The 15,435-nt window shown below is 41.1% G+C and overlaps 2 protein-coding genes across 5 annotated transcripts in view; one reads left to right on the forward strand and one right to left on the reverse strand.

Moving 5' to 3' along the window:
* Window positions 1–15,435, reverse strand: part of LOC117477332 (zinc finger protein 208-like) — a 416,861-nt gene that overhangs the window by 104,745 nt on the left and 296,681 nt on the right.
* Window positions 1–15,435, forward strand: part of LOC117477349 (zinc finger protein 239-like) — a 120,615-nt gene that overhangs the window by 85,598 nt on the left and 19,582 nt on the right. Inside the window, exons 1-2 of one of the 4 annotated variants that reach the window (XM_034124045.1) lie at window positions 3,883–4,158; window positions 5,336–5,339. The exons of 2 other annotated variants lie outside the window; for them this stretch is intronic. The gene's annotated coding sequence lies outside the window, so the exon portion shown is untranslated. Of the gene's footprint in view, window positions 1–3,882; window positions 4,159–5,335; window positions 5,340–15,435 lie in introns of those variants that run through there. One more of the 4 variants, XM_034124046.1, reaches the window with a different exon arrangement.

Consider the following 15,435-nt stretch of genomic DNA (forward strand, 5'->3'; position numbering starts at 1 on the left):
TACTGACAATGGCGACCTATTGCACAGCCCTCATGGCCAACATTTAAAAAGTACATTTCATTACATTTGACTACATATCATTTCATGTGAATGTTAAGAAGCTTAATCGACATAGGTAGGAATGAGTGCTTATAGCGGTTCAGCCTGCTCCTGGGAACCCTGAATCTTCTACCAGAAGGTAGGAGCTGGAATTCTGGGTGGAGTATGTGGGTGGGATCAGACACAATTTTTTTTTGCCTGTCTGATAATCGACTGCTCGTATATGTTTTGGAGAGATGGGTGTTTTTTAACCCCCATAATCTTCATAGCAGTCTTTACCAGGCGAGCGATCTGTGACTTTGACTGCACTGTCAAGTTACCATACCAGGCAGTGATACCTCATGATGCTCTCCAACACTGCATGTTAGTTTGATCATTAAACACTGAGCTAAAATAGATACAGTATATCTCCCATATTATTTTTTTATTAGACTTTGTATTTGTGATCTCTCATTATCTGCTAGCTCCTGTCTGATTTCAGTATCAGAGTTTCTGCTTCCTCTCTGGAGTTTCTTTTAAGCATATTTGAACAGCTGTTATGTAACCTCCACTCTCTGCAGACTGCACACTGTTAGCGGCAATACAATCGTGTGTGTGTGTGTGTGTGTGTTTGTGTGTGTGTGTGTGTGTGTGTGTGTGTGTGTGTGTGTGTGTGTGTGTGTGTGTGTGTGTGTGTGTGTGTGTGTGTGTGTGTGTGTGTGTGCAACTGTTTCATATCAAACAGAGCTAAATCAGATCTGACCAGAGCAGGGCTGCGGCTCATGATTTAAGAATCAGTATTCATTATACACCTGAACATCAGCAGGAGAGGACTCTTTAAAGTAGAGACACTACATACTGATATACACCTGAACATCAGCAGGAGAGGACTCTTTAAAGTAGAGACACTACATACTGATATACACCTGAACATCAGCAGGAGAGGACTCTTTAAAGTAGAGACACTACATACTGATATACACCTGAACATCAGCAGGAGAGGACTCTTTAAAGTAGAGACACTACATACTGATATACACCTGAACATCAGCAGGAGAGGACTCTTTAAAGTAGAGACACTACATACTGATATACACCTGAACATGAGCAGGAGAGGACTCTTTAAAGTAGAGACACTACATACTGATATACACCTGAACCTCAGCAGGAGAGGACTCTTTAAAGTAGAGACACTACATACTGATATACACCTGAACATATACTACATACTGATATACACCTGAACCTCAGCAGGAGAGGACTCTTTAAAGTAGAGACATTACATAGAGTACTGATATACACCTGAACATCAGCAGCAGAGGACTCTTTAAAGTAGAGACACTACATACTGATATACACCTGAACCTCAGCAGGAGAGGACTCTTTAAAGTAGAGACATTACATACTGATATACACCTGAACATCAGCAGGAGAGGACTCTTTAAAGTAGAGACACTACATACTGATATACACCTGAACATTAGCAGAAGAGGACTCTTTAAAGTAGAGACTCTACATACTGATATACACCTGAACCTCAGCAGGAGAGGACTCTTTAAAGTAGAGACTCTACATACTGATATACACCTGAACATCAGCAGGAGAGGACTCTTTAAAGTAGAGACACTACATACTGATATACACCTGAACATCAGCAGGAGAGGACTCTTTAAAGTAGAGACACTACATACTGATATACACCTGAACATTAGCAGGAGAGGACTCTTTAAAGTAGAGACACTACATACTGATATACACCTGAACATCAGCAGGAGAGGACTCTTTAAAGTAGAGACTCTACATACTGATATACACCTGAACATCAGCAGGAGAGGACTCTTTAAAGTAGAGACTCTACATACTGATATACACCTGAACATCAGCAGGAGAGGACTCTTTAAAGTAGAGACTCTACATAATGATATACACCTGAACATTAGCAGGAGAGGACTCTTTAAAGTAGAGACACTACATACTGATATACACCTGAACATCAGCAGGAGAGGACTCTTTAAAGTAGAGACTCTACATACTGATATACACCTGAACATCAGCAGGAGAGGACTCTTTAAAGTAGAGACTCTACATACTGATATACACCTGAACATCAGCAGGAGAGGACTCTTTAAAGTAGAGACACTACATACTGATATACACCTGAACATCAGCAGGAGAGTACTCTTTAAAGTAGAGACACTACATACTGATATACACCTGAACATCAGCAGGAGAGGACTCTTTAAAGTAGAGACTCTACATACTGATATACACCTGAACATCAGCAGGAGAGGACTCTTTAAAGTAGAGACTCTACATACTGATATACACCTGAACATCAGCAGGAGAGGACTCTTTAAAGTAGAGACTCTACATAATGATATACACCTGAACATCAGCAGGAGAGGACTCTTTAAAGTAGAGACACTACATACTGATATACACCTGAACATCAGCAGGAGAGGACTCTTTAAAGTAGAGACTCTACATACTGATATACACCTGAACATCAGCAGGAGAGGACTCTTTAAAGTAGAGACTCTACATACTGATATACACCTGAACATCAGCAGGAGAGGACTCTTTAAAGTAGAGACACTACATACTGATATACACCTGAACATCAGCAGGAGAGGACTCTTTAAAGTAGAGACACTACATACTGATATACACCTGAACATCAGCAGGAGAGGACTCTTTAAAGTAGAGACACTACATACTGATATACACCTGAACATCAGCAGGAGAGGACTCTTTAAAGTAGAGACTCTACATACTGATATACACCTGAACATCAGCAGGAGAGGACTCTTTAAAGTAGAGACTCTACATACTGATATACACCTGAACATCAGCAGGAGAGGACTCTTTAAAGTAGAGACTCTACATACTGATATACACCTGAACATTAGCAGGAGAGGACTCTTTAAAGTAGAGACACTACATACTGATATACACCTGAACATCAGCAGGAGAGGACTCTTTAAAGTAGAGATACTACATACTGATATACACCTGAACATCAGCAGGAGAGGACTCTTTAAAGTAGAGACACTTCATACTGATATACACCTGAACATCAGCAGGAGAGGACTCTTTAAAGTAGAGACACTACATACTGATATACACCTGAACATCAGCAGGAGAGGACTCTTTAAAGTAGAGACACTACATAACTTAAACACATATTTCTCGATGATGATACCTCACACAGTAAATTGATATCATTGTGATTCCTATATGTTATTTATGTATCTGTGTAGGTGTTGAGGTGGGGTTCCCTGCAGGATTTAAGCTAACAAGCATTTAGCTGCTGCTTCTCCTGCAGTCCAGTCAGCCGCTGCCTTTGATGTCGGCGTGTTTTTCCCAGCGTCAGTGAAGGTGGAGGTTGATTTGCATACAAAGATATTCTCTCCTCCTCTTTGTTCTCGCTCAGAGAGAGTGGTGGTCTTCATCAGTCAGACGAGTTTGTCTCAGTGGTTCGGGGCAGATTTGGCGTGACGTCGGGCTGAGGCAAAACTTTTGTGTGCTACCCTGCAGTATACAAAGTCATTCAAACTAGCTGCACCTTTACCAGCTTTGATAACACTTTAAATATCAATCATTATATCAAAACCTATATAATGGAAAACAAATGTATGATCACAAACAAAAACATTTGTCCCAACGTTTAAAATCCGCCATACCAGTCCCATATTTATATATATATTATATATATTATTATTATTATTGTTGTAATTCATATTTATTTTAATCCCGTTTTTCACCACAGGGAGGCAGTGAATTTATCTTTAAACTAAACTAAAATCCCATGATGCATTGCGGTGGTCCGTTTCTAGCTTCCGGTCCTCAGCAGCTATTAGGTAGACGTTGCTAACAGACGTTGACACCGATTTTATACCGAATGTAATGTGTTTAAGAGACTTTTAAAACACATACAAAGAGTTAGTTTATCCTTGGAGGGTGATTTATCCGTTAAACCGTGTTTTTGTTGCCTCCCGTTCTTTGTTCGTAGCTTTTTATACCACGTTGCTGATCGGTAAACATAAGTAAAGGCATTCAACGGAGATTAGTGTGTTTAACGGCAGTGTTTTATCAAGGAGAAGAGAGACTGAAGAACCAGGACGAAGAGGAGAGAGAGAGGTAACATCTGTGTTTGTTTGTTTGTAGCCTTTATTTATCCAGGTTAAAAAATCCCATTGAGATCAACGATCTCTTTTACAAGGGAGACCTGCGGCACATTTAGTTACACATATAAAAACAAACAGAAAACAAAAGGACATCACAACATAATTACAGGGGTATACATTAGCAACCTATTTACATTTACAGGTATCCAATAATATTTCATCCAGCCGTGCTTTAAAACGATGCAAGGTAACCAAAATGCTCAGTTTCAATATTTTTTGCATGGTGTTCCAAGCCAGAGGAGCAGCGCACATAAAAGCTTTAGCACCTAAAACAGTCCTAGCACTTGGCACATGTAATAAAAACACATCCTGTGATCTCAGGCAATAGCTACTTGCCACTCTCCGTGAGATCAAAGAGCAGATATAAGAAGGTAGTTTACCCAGCATGGCTTTGTAGATGAACATGTACCAATGACTGAGCCTCCGTACAGTAAGTGAAGGCAGACCTGCCTTGGCATACAGGGTACAGTGATGAGTAAGTACTTTACAGTTAGTAACAAATCTCAGAGCACTGTGATAGGCGGCATCTAACCTTTCCAGGCAATGGGCAGGTGCATTCATATACAACAAATCACCATAGTCTAGCACAGGTAAAAAGGTCACAGTGACTAGCCTTTTTCTGGCTTCAAAAGAGAAACAGGACTTGTTTCTGAAAAAGAAACCTAGTCTAACCCTCAGCTTTTTAAGCAGATTAGTGACCTGAAGTTTAAAAGTAAGACAATCATCAAGCCAGATACCAAGGTATTTATAATAGCTAACCACTTGGAGTACTTGTCCTTGCATAGTCACAATATCCAAAGCAGTCTCTGGAGTCTTTTTAGCTTTAGAAAAGAGCATTACTTTGGTTTTCTCAACATTTAAAAGAAGCTTTAGTTCAGAGAGCTGAGTCTGAATAATGTTAAAAACAGCCTGTAATTTAACAACCGCCTCCTTAATGGAGGGACCTGCACAGTACATCACGGTGTCATCCGCATAAAAATGCAAAGTAGCTTCATCCACATTTTCACCTAAACTATTGATGTAGATGGAGAATAAAAGTGGACCTAAAACAGAACCTTGAGGAACACCATTAGCAATGTTCAACCACTCAGAAGACAGCCCATCAAAGTGAACACATTGGGACCTTTCAGAGAGGTAGTTCACAAACCACCCCACTGCATGGCTGGATAAGCCAATACTGAGTAGCCTCTGCTTTAAGATGTGATGATCGACTGTGTCAAACGCTTTGGAAAGGTCAATAAATAGAGCTGCACAACTCTGCTTTTTATCCAAAATACTTGTAATGTCATTCACCACTTTCATTGTGGCAGTGATGGTGCTATGTTGCTTTCTGAAGCCTGACTGATGTTTAGACAGAATGTCATTGTTACATAAAAACTCCTTTACCTGTTCACTCACTAGGCGTTCAAGAACCTTAGCCAGAACTGACAATTTAGAGATTGGCCTATAGTTATTTAAAACAGTTGCCTCCCCTCCTTTTAGTAGTGGCAGGACATAAGCTGACTTCCATACTTTAGGAATTGTGTTTGTGCTGAGGGAGAGGTTAAAAAGAGTAGTGAGAGGTGGAGCAATAAAATCTGCAGCTATCTTTAAAAAGAAAGGTTCCACGTTGTCCGGGCCAGCCGGTTTCTTAGGATCTCACTTAGATAAAGCTTCATGAACAACATTTACAGTAAAAGGAGTAAAACTGAAAGTGTTTTCCAGACCACATTGTTCAGAGTCACCGACTGTGGCGTTCACAGTAGCAGAGTTTGTCACAGAATCAAACATAGAACCGCAGGACACAAAATGCTCATTAAAACAATTTAACATAGTAGCCCTGTCCGATATAGAGCCATATGCTGTGGTAATGCACGGAGGTAGCTCATTTCGGATCTCACCGGTGGATATCGATTTTATGGCTTTCCAAAATTTCCTAGGATTATTTAGGTTTTCTGTAGTAACTGACAAATAGTACTTCGACTTAGCACTTTTGACATGTGAAGTGAAGCTATTTCTTAGTTGCCTAAAACGCAGCCATTCTACCTCTGAGCCTGATTTCCTAGCCTTTGCCCAGGCCTTGTTTCTCTCATGTAGGAGACTAGACAGTTCAGCAGAAAACCAAGGATTGTCTCGTCCCTTTACTCTAAAAGTACGTAGGGGTGCATGTTTATCTATAATTTCCATAAAACCAAGATAAAAATAAGACCATGCAGTTTCAACATCAGCACACAGATCGATTTTTCCCCAATCAAACCCAAACAGATCATGAACAAAACCCTGCTCCAAAAAATGTTTTATGTGTCTCTTAATAATAATACGGGGTTTAACCTTTTGGACCTTAGTGTCCCTAATTGTGGCTACAACACAGTGGTCACTCACATCATTTGCAAATACTCCCACAGATGGGTATTTATAGGGAACATTAGTTAGAATGAGATCAATTAGGGATGATTTATTAGGGGACTTAACGTTAGGGCGAGTAGGACTATCTACAATCTGAGTAACATTCAGAGAGATACAAAGGTTTTTAAAATCCTCTGATACTGCAGTTAACCAGTCCCAGTTAAAATCTCCAAGTAGCACTATTTCCTTGTAGTCTAGTTGTGATAAAAGTTTTGCTAGTGAAGACAAGGAGTCCTTGACAGCTGAGGGGGGTCTGTAACAGCCCACCACCATGACTTGTTGCCCCTTTGCCACTTCTATATTTAAGGCTAAAAATTCGAATTGCTTACTGACAGATTTGGAGATCAATGTGGTTACACTGTACTTATTCTTAACATAAATGGCAACTCCACCACCTTTATTAGGCCGGTCGGTACGATACACATTATAACCATTTAAGGATATGTCAGAGGCCAAAATAGTTTTATTTAGCCATGTTTCTGATAACACAATGACGTCAGCGTCAGTCGAGCTTGCCCAAATGCGGACAAAATCTAGTTTACCTAACAGACTGCGCACATTCAAGTGGATGAAACCCAACCCAGATCTAGCTTTAAAATCAGCAGGAGTAGCGATCTGACTACTACTACTGGGCGGACCAGGGTTAGGTTGAACATTTCCTGACAGTAATAACAACAAAAAAACCAGACATCTTTTCCTCTTAATCGACACACACACATTGTCATCTACTTTAGAATCTGTGTCTGTGTGTGTGTGTGTGTGTGTGTGTGTGTGTGTGTGTGTGTTGTGTGTGTGTGTGTGTGTGTGTGTGTGTGTGTGTGTGTGTGTGTGTGTGTGTGTGTGTGTGTGTGTGTGTGTGTGTGTGTGTGTGTGTGTGTGTGTGTGTGTGTGTGTGTGTGTGTGTGTGTGTGTGTGTGTGGTGTGTGTGTGTGTGTGTGTGTGTGTGTGTGTGTGTGTGTGTGTGTGTGTGTGTGTGTGTGTGTGTGTGTGTGTGTGTGTGTGTGTGTGTGTGTGTGTGTGTGTGTGTGTGTGTGTGTGTGTGTGTGTGTGTGTGTGTGTGTGTGTGTGTGTCGCAGGCACAGGGTAGCTTGTGAATTTGCTCCAGGTGGAACTAAAGTCTGATTTTAAGAGTTGATTATATTTCACATAATTGATCCAAATATGTGAAGTAACTAAAGGTTTTCAATACATAGTGGAGTAAAAGTACAAAGTAGCATTAAATGGAAATAGTGTTGACAGACCTGCTGTTCAAGTGGCCGTGACAGACCTCACTTTTACCTCACCTACCTCTATTAAGCTTACCATTGATAACAAATGCTAAATTGGCTATAATTTGGTTTGATGGAAAGGATGTATGTCTCAATAATGTCTTACCAGACATGTGAAACTAGACAGAACATCCTGAACTCTTGACCTATGCACATTATTTATTTTAGAAGGTGCAAGCAAAGCATAAAAGTTCCAACCACAATTCTAGGAAAGCGTTGTGGTTTTTGACACCTTGACAACGGTTACAACGATTGAGGACAACAATGCACACAGGATGAGAGTGAACTGTGTACAGACCATAGACTGTATATATAAATGGACGTAGTGTCCGTGACGTCACCCATAGGATTCTGCAGAGTTGCCGAGAAGCCTAAAGTAGGTGGTTTCGGCCACTAACGGCTCGACAGTGACGTCAGAGTCCAACTCCCGCCTGCTCCAGCCTGATCCAAATAAGGGCAAAGAGGCGGAGCCGAGGCGGGACCTCCTGCCACCGAGCTGGAAGCTCCAGAGCTAGCTGAGTCTACCAAGCTAAGCTAACATGCTCAGCAGTGCTTTTCTGTGATGCTAGCCGGCTAACCTACATCTGTTGCTCCCGGTCTGCACGTTTTACGTTGCTTAAAGGTGGGGTGGGTAATTTTGGAGAAACCAGCTCGAGTGCGCTTGAATTTTGAAAATACACAGCCGGAACAAATCTGCCACTTCCTTATAGAGCCCCTCCTCCAACACACACGAACGCGCACATGACCAATGAGGGCACGAGATAAGTTTGTGCACAGATGGAAGGCTGACAGGCAGGTAGGCCATCCAGTTATTTTAGCCGGGCCGGCTAAAATGATTGGTCGTGCTTTTTACAGTACTACGGCTTCCACAGATGACATTCCTTTATGGATTTTTTGTCAAAGCACTTAAGATATTCATTGCTATCGGGATGTTAAGAGCATGTTTTTACTTGATTCATTAAGTAAGAATTTAACCTGTGTGACCTCCTTCTCACTCAAAGATAGAAAAGGGGAAACCACCTGATGCAGAGAGGGAGGAGGGAAGAGACTATAAAATATGATGAGTGAAGAGAAACGGGGGAGCTTGGGGGGACTTTTTTGAGGCTTGATTTTGGGTCTTGGGTTCTTTTAGGTCTCTAGGGGGTTCACTTGGGAACCTGTTGCTTTTGTACTTTGACCTTGTAAAACCTTTGTTATTTTTTGCATCTTGTAAATCCTCTATATTTGTAAAAAACCTAATAAAACTGGTTTGTACTTTGTACATTTCGACCCAATTCCTGGTGTCTCTGGTGGTCTCTGAAGGTATCTGCTTGGTCTTAGAGTAAGGTAAGAACACCCTTCCTTGGAAAAGGCTGACAGTAGTTGATGATTTGGACTTGAAATAGAAACCCTGCTAAGGTTAAGCTGTAGTTTCATATTGGTTACTGTTAGGGATGGGTACCGAGCCCCGGTATTAAACGGGCCCCGGGGCTGAATTATTAAAGACCGTGGTACCGTTAAGCTCCGACGTTATCGGTCTTTTTATCGGTACTGGAGACATCTAAAAAATATGTCATGTGTATTATTGCTACACAAACATTATATTGCAGTTTTAGTGTCGCCAACTCCGTTTCTAATACGCAAAAAGACTGCAAAATGCGTCATTTTTAGTATTTTCGATCTCTCCAATCCAGACGAGAGATCTCTCTCCCCCGCCTGCTTGCGAGGGGGCGGGGCAGTTTACACACACGCAGCTGCTACATGCAGCAACACACACACACACGGAGGAGATGGCGGAGAGAACGCGCTCCGAGGTGTGGTTAAACTTTACCCGTCTCGCTCGTTGCCTAAAGTGCAATAAGAGTTTAGCATGTCAGGGCGGTAACACGAGCAATTTGTCTAAACATCTTGCAAAAGTGCACCACGTTCAGACGGAGAAATGCACCGGGTTCGACTGTCTCTCTAGTAGCTCTGTAGCCCCATCCACGAGTAACGTTTCCACGTCAGGTGTTATGTATGCTAGCAGCATCACACGGAGCTAACTCAATGATTCAAACATGGGTTAATGATTAGAGGGAACTGAGTTATTTAGTTTGTTAAAGTTTCAGCCATTCTGTTCACAGTTCTGTCATCAGATTATTTAATATGATTTGTTAAAACGTTGTTGTTTCTGTTGATGTGAAATATTATGTATTTCATTTAAATAAAAAGCAATGTTAGTTTTGTTCACAATTTGTTAATTTTCATTTAATTGTTTATTTGAATAGGGACAATGCACATTAATGAACACTTTAGACAAATAATGCTTCAAGTAGGGTGACCAGGTGCCAGAAAGCCACAAGTGGGACAGAGAGTATGTTTGTGTGGGACAATGTGGGACATGTAAATGTAATGTTGACGCATGAACTGTCAACGGGGGGGGTACACTGTGGACCTCTGTCGCCTGTCAGCGCAACTTACATAATGCCGTTTAAAACATATCATAATGGGCGGTGCCGGCCGTCAGCGAACCGAGCCGGCCTTTCTCCGCAGAAAAGCGTTTTGGCCAATCAAAATGAAATATGCGGGACATCGTCTCAATTTGCGGGACGCACCAAAAGTCGTGAAAATGCTGTGCAGTCCCGCGCAAAGCGGGACATCTGGTCACCCTAGCTTCAAGTGTAAATATGCCGGATTTTAGCTTTGAGCTAATTTCCATCCGTCGTCCCTGACATACAACATATAGTTAGTTTACCTCATTTTTCTCTCCAAAAGAACCGATAAGAGTACCGTTAAAAGACCGGACCGATAAGCGGTATAGATAAAAGTAGTAGTACCGTTAAAACCTTAACGATACCCATCCCTAGTTACTGTGGTTGATGTGGTTTTGATTGGTTCTGAAATATGACATGTGCTCTGCTGATGTGGTAATATCACTGCTGTGATATTAGTGTTTGACTCTGGCTATGTTTGATTTTACATTTGCATTGTTACAATTTGCATAACTGGTTAAAAGAAGGGGTTAGGGATTGTGGGTCAACCCTGTCTCCTAGAAATTACGTTCCCACAAAACTAAACTGCATTCTCAAATACGTTTCTTGCGAAACGTATTTCCTTCCACGTTATGTTTGTTATGAACATATCTTAAATACGTTTATTTTCTACATATCTTCTAGAAACCTATTTTCTCCCACATGACGTTTGTTATGAACGTATCTTAAATACTATATTTGCCATTTCTTTTCTAGCTTATAATAATGATAATAGTAATTTATTAATATCATTTTAGAGCAAACTTATTTTCGCGCTGGCTGGCGGCTCACTGTTCAGTTTACCAAATCCGTTATTATGCTGGTTAATGGTTAATAATCACAATATTGTTTGTAGTCGTTTCATACAGCATTCTCAATTACGTTTAACAAGAAACGTATTTTGTCCCACGTTACGTTTGTTCTGAACATATCTTAAATACGTTTGCTTTCTACCTATCTTTGACATTTCTTTTCTAGCTTATAATAATGATAATAGTAATTTATTTATATCATATTAGAGCACACATTTGAAATCGACGATCGGGTTTGATATCCTATGGTTAAATTAAAATCATTAGGCGAGGCTGTAATTTCGCCAGCTGCGAGGCAGAAAATAATAGTTTTAACATGCCAAAAAGCTGCTGTGTCGTTTATTGCACCTCAAACATTAAAACAAATCCAGAGTTACGTGTTTCTGTACTTCCTCTAAGAAGAAAGGACAGTATACAACAGAAGAGCTCTGTGGCTTCAGGCTTGATCGCCGTTCAAATGACAGCCGGTTTCCCCAAAAGTGGGCAGGGCTGTAAAGTGACGTAGGAAAGATCATCAGCTCGCTGATTGGATGTTTTAGCCGCAATGCACGTCGGGATATGGTGTTAATGCGATATGAAATCCGAAAAAAGAATCAGAGTTTAGGATGGCCGAAGACACTACACTACCCATAATCCCCAGCTATCGTTTGGGACTACAGTCCCGTTGACAAACCCCGTGATTAATCTTCAAGCTCTGGGATTGGATGTTGGAGTGGCAGTGCGCCAAGGTTACGCCGAGCGCCAAACAGCTCTTTGAAATGGAACGAAACCACGGCAGACTTTCCAAAACTGGACTCGAACGCCCCCCCAGAACTACACATGCTGGCTATTGTGTTTCGCAACATGTTCTATGGCACGTCTCTACTGGGAATTGTAGTTTTAAAAGACGTTTTCGTTTTTCCCAAAATTAGAAGTTGACAGTATTAAACTGTGTACAGCCCTGGAGGTTTAGGGGATAGGAAACAAATTGGTGTGTACAAATGTAAAACATGTAATTAATAAATGGGTGAAAATCGCTTGTGTCCATAATGGGAAGCATTAATATATACCCACATGCCAGCTCATTGTTACTTTGTAATTCTACTCTACTACAATTCAGAGGTTAACCTGGTATTTTTACTCCACTACATTTATTTTAGTTACTTTGCAGATTCTGATTAATGATGTGAAATATAAACAACCCTTGAAGCAGACTTTAGTTACACCTGAGTAAAATTCAGGGAAAGGTGATTGTCAAGTGCCAACAATAGCCGCGTTCACACCAAGTACTTTCCTGTACTTAGTTCCGGCACTAAGAGCCCCGGCGCTTTTAACTAGGGATGTCCCGATCACCTTTTTTTGCTCCCGATCCGATTCCGATCATTTGATTTTGACAATCTGCCGATACCGATTTTTCCCGATCCGATCTTTATGCAATGCATTAAGAGAAAAAAAAGGTAACAGATAACGGCTGGTCATCCAACGCGATGAATTCAGCTATCTTGGCTGTTATTTTTTCGGCCTTTTCACTGTTCTGGGGTAGTTTCTCTTTCCTTTTAAAAGTCTCTGAAAGTGTCAGTTGTTTCAGTGCCGTTACCTGAGTGGCCGCTGTGTACTTGTCGTGTTGTTGTTGGTGTTTGTATTAGATTGGTCATGTTGAACGTAGCTCTGTTCTTTCCACCACGCGGAACCTCCGCCTTGCAAACATTGCATCTGGCTGTTACACTGCCTTCGCTTTCAATTTTATAATACTTCCAGACTCCTGACATTTTCTCTGTCCCGACTCCCGAGGCACCAGCTGAACGTAGCCTCTTGTTAGCTTACTGCTACTATTAGACACTGCGCCCTGCCCACTCTGTTGCCAGATTTGAGAGAAATAAGCAACCAGGTCTATGAAAACAAGCCCAAAAGAAGCAACACATACATGATGTTGTGTAATTTTAAACCAAAACTAAGGCCTCAGGATGACTTTAAGACGTGAACATGGTCATTTTTGTTTTGTAACATTAAATAAAATGTATAAAAATATTTTATAAAAAAAAAAAAAAAAAAGATGTCCGATCCCCGATTTTTTGAAAATCACGTGATCGGCTCCGATCCCCGATCACGTGATCGGATCGGGACATCCCTACTTTTAACCCCAGGGCACTTAGTACAGATCGCGTTCACACCGGAGTACTTTTCCCTGAGGGAAGATTACGCAAATGAGCCGCTGACGTCACTTCTTCTTCTTCTGCTTTGGCTTTACTGGCAGGCCACAAACCACATCACGGTGAGTACAGTAGGTGGCGGTATGCACCTTAAAGTTGTTTGCAATCCGCTGCAAAACAAGAGAAGAAGAAGAAAAACTTCCCGCGTATACTGCGACGCCCACCCACTCGCTGTACATTAGGCGTCTGTTGTTTACCTTCCGACCTCAGACATGATGGAGATGGAGTCGACTGAAGTTGTGCTGTTTGTGCTCATGTTATACAGCTTTGTAACTGAGTTAATGCAGCCTGAGCAACTTGCGTACAATAACAAAACAAGCCGAGCACGAGTGGTGGTGGAGAACGCTTTTGGCAGACTGAAGGGCAGGTGGCGGTGCTTGATGAAAAGAAACGACTACAAGATCACAATCCAGGTGGCAGCATGTTGCATATTACATAACCTTTGTGAAAGTAATGAGTACAGGGACGAATGGACTGCCTTACCGGCGACCCAGCTTTATGAGGCATCTGAACAGCCCTTATGAGGCATCTGAACAGCGTGTAAATTGTAAACATTTTGACAATAAAGCTAATCTTTTGTACAGTGCTTTTGTTTCTCTTTTATTTTCCAGTCAAGACAGGCAACATTACAATAGTGTACAGTGTGGCAATATAATAACAATAAACTGTGCCAGGTGTGTTGTATGCACAGTAAATAGGCTCAGCAGCAAACCCACCGTTATTAGTATATATATATCTTCCTGAGACCCACTGCATCCGTCTGCCATAAACATACATGTTAGTTTCGGCCCATAGTGGACTCCATTTTGTGTTGTGTAAAATGGGGGGGGGAATTAAAAGTTTGCAAATAAGAAGAAATAAGCAAGCTACAGGATCTGTTTAACAGTAAATAGAAGTTCACATTTTTAATGTAAATAAAATAGAGGTTGTACATGTAAATTAACATTATCAATATAAAATAAAGTGTCAGTTGTATCAAGACTATATAATAACAGTAATAACAATAATATAAAATGAACTGGTGAGCATCTTGTCCTCCGTTTCCTGGGCCTTGGTGAACAGCACCATCTGATCCCTGTGCATCGACTCTTTCACCACAGCACGCCGGTCCTCCAACGCCTGGGCGGTGTCAAAGAAATTCGCATCCCGTGTCCGCTTTCCTAAGAGGGGAAAATAAGCAAGATACAAGATCTGTTTAGTCGCCATGTAGTTTTACAACATACTAGGAATGTTTTTTTGGTATTTTCACAAATAGAATTAAGGTTTCACAAATCTGAAACTGTGTTATAAAGAATGTTTAGACCCTCTGGGATAATCCAGTCCAGATTTGATGAGTCTAGGTATAGTGGTAGATCAGGACCTGGTCTAATGTGGCCAGGATGCGAAAAAGCACTAAAATCTCTCTTTTTTTGTATTTTCACAAATAGAATTAAAGGTTTCACAAATCTGAAACTGTGTTATAAAGAATGTTTAGCCTCTCTGGAATAATCCAGTCCAAATAAATCGGCTATGCAGCGATTTAAGAGGTTCAAACACGGAGTATTGTTCCTTTTTGAAGAGTGCTTCATGTATGCTTGAACTTTGTTTAATGTTGTTGAGGCAAGTTAAACATAAAATATGATGAATATTATGAAATAAACATGATTGTGAACATCAGTTCGATGCGTAACGTTCTTTCAAGACAAAGTTACAGTGTGGTTTGGTTGCTGGTAAGGAGGACGAGGCGCTGTGATCTAGAATGCAAAGCTCGCTTGTTTCCAATCCCGAGAGTTGTCCATCCTCGCCTGAAACAGACGATTAGTGCCATGAGTTAGTGAAGCAAATTACAGAAACACTACACAGTTATTCACAAGTCAAAACGTTTTCATAGCGGCGGAGAATATCTAGCTAGCTAGATGTAGCTAGCTCGGGGCCGGTGTTAGCCTATCCAGCCTAGCATGGCTAGCTTGATCTACTGAGCAAATAAAAGTACATCTGAGACCATTATTGTGCAGATTAAAACCCCAGTGCATGTAGTTGATTTTACCTTCGTCGTGGTAGTCATCGTTGGCCACTGAATCCGCCGTTTGTAGTCCTGAGTTTCTTTA

Source organism: Trematomus bernacchii, unplaced genomic scaffold (assembly GCF_902827165.1).
Source record: "Trematomus bernacchii unplaced genomic scaffold, fTreBer1.1, whole genome shotgun sequence".
Taxonomy (NCBI): Eukaryota; Metazoa; Chordata; class Actinopteri; order Perciformes; family Nototheniidae; genus Trematomus; species Trematomus bernacchii.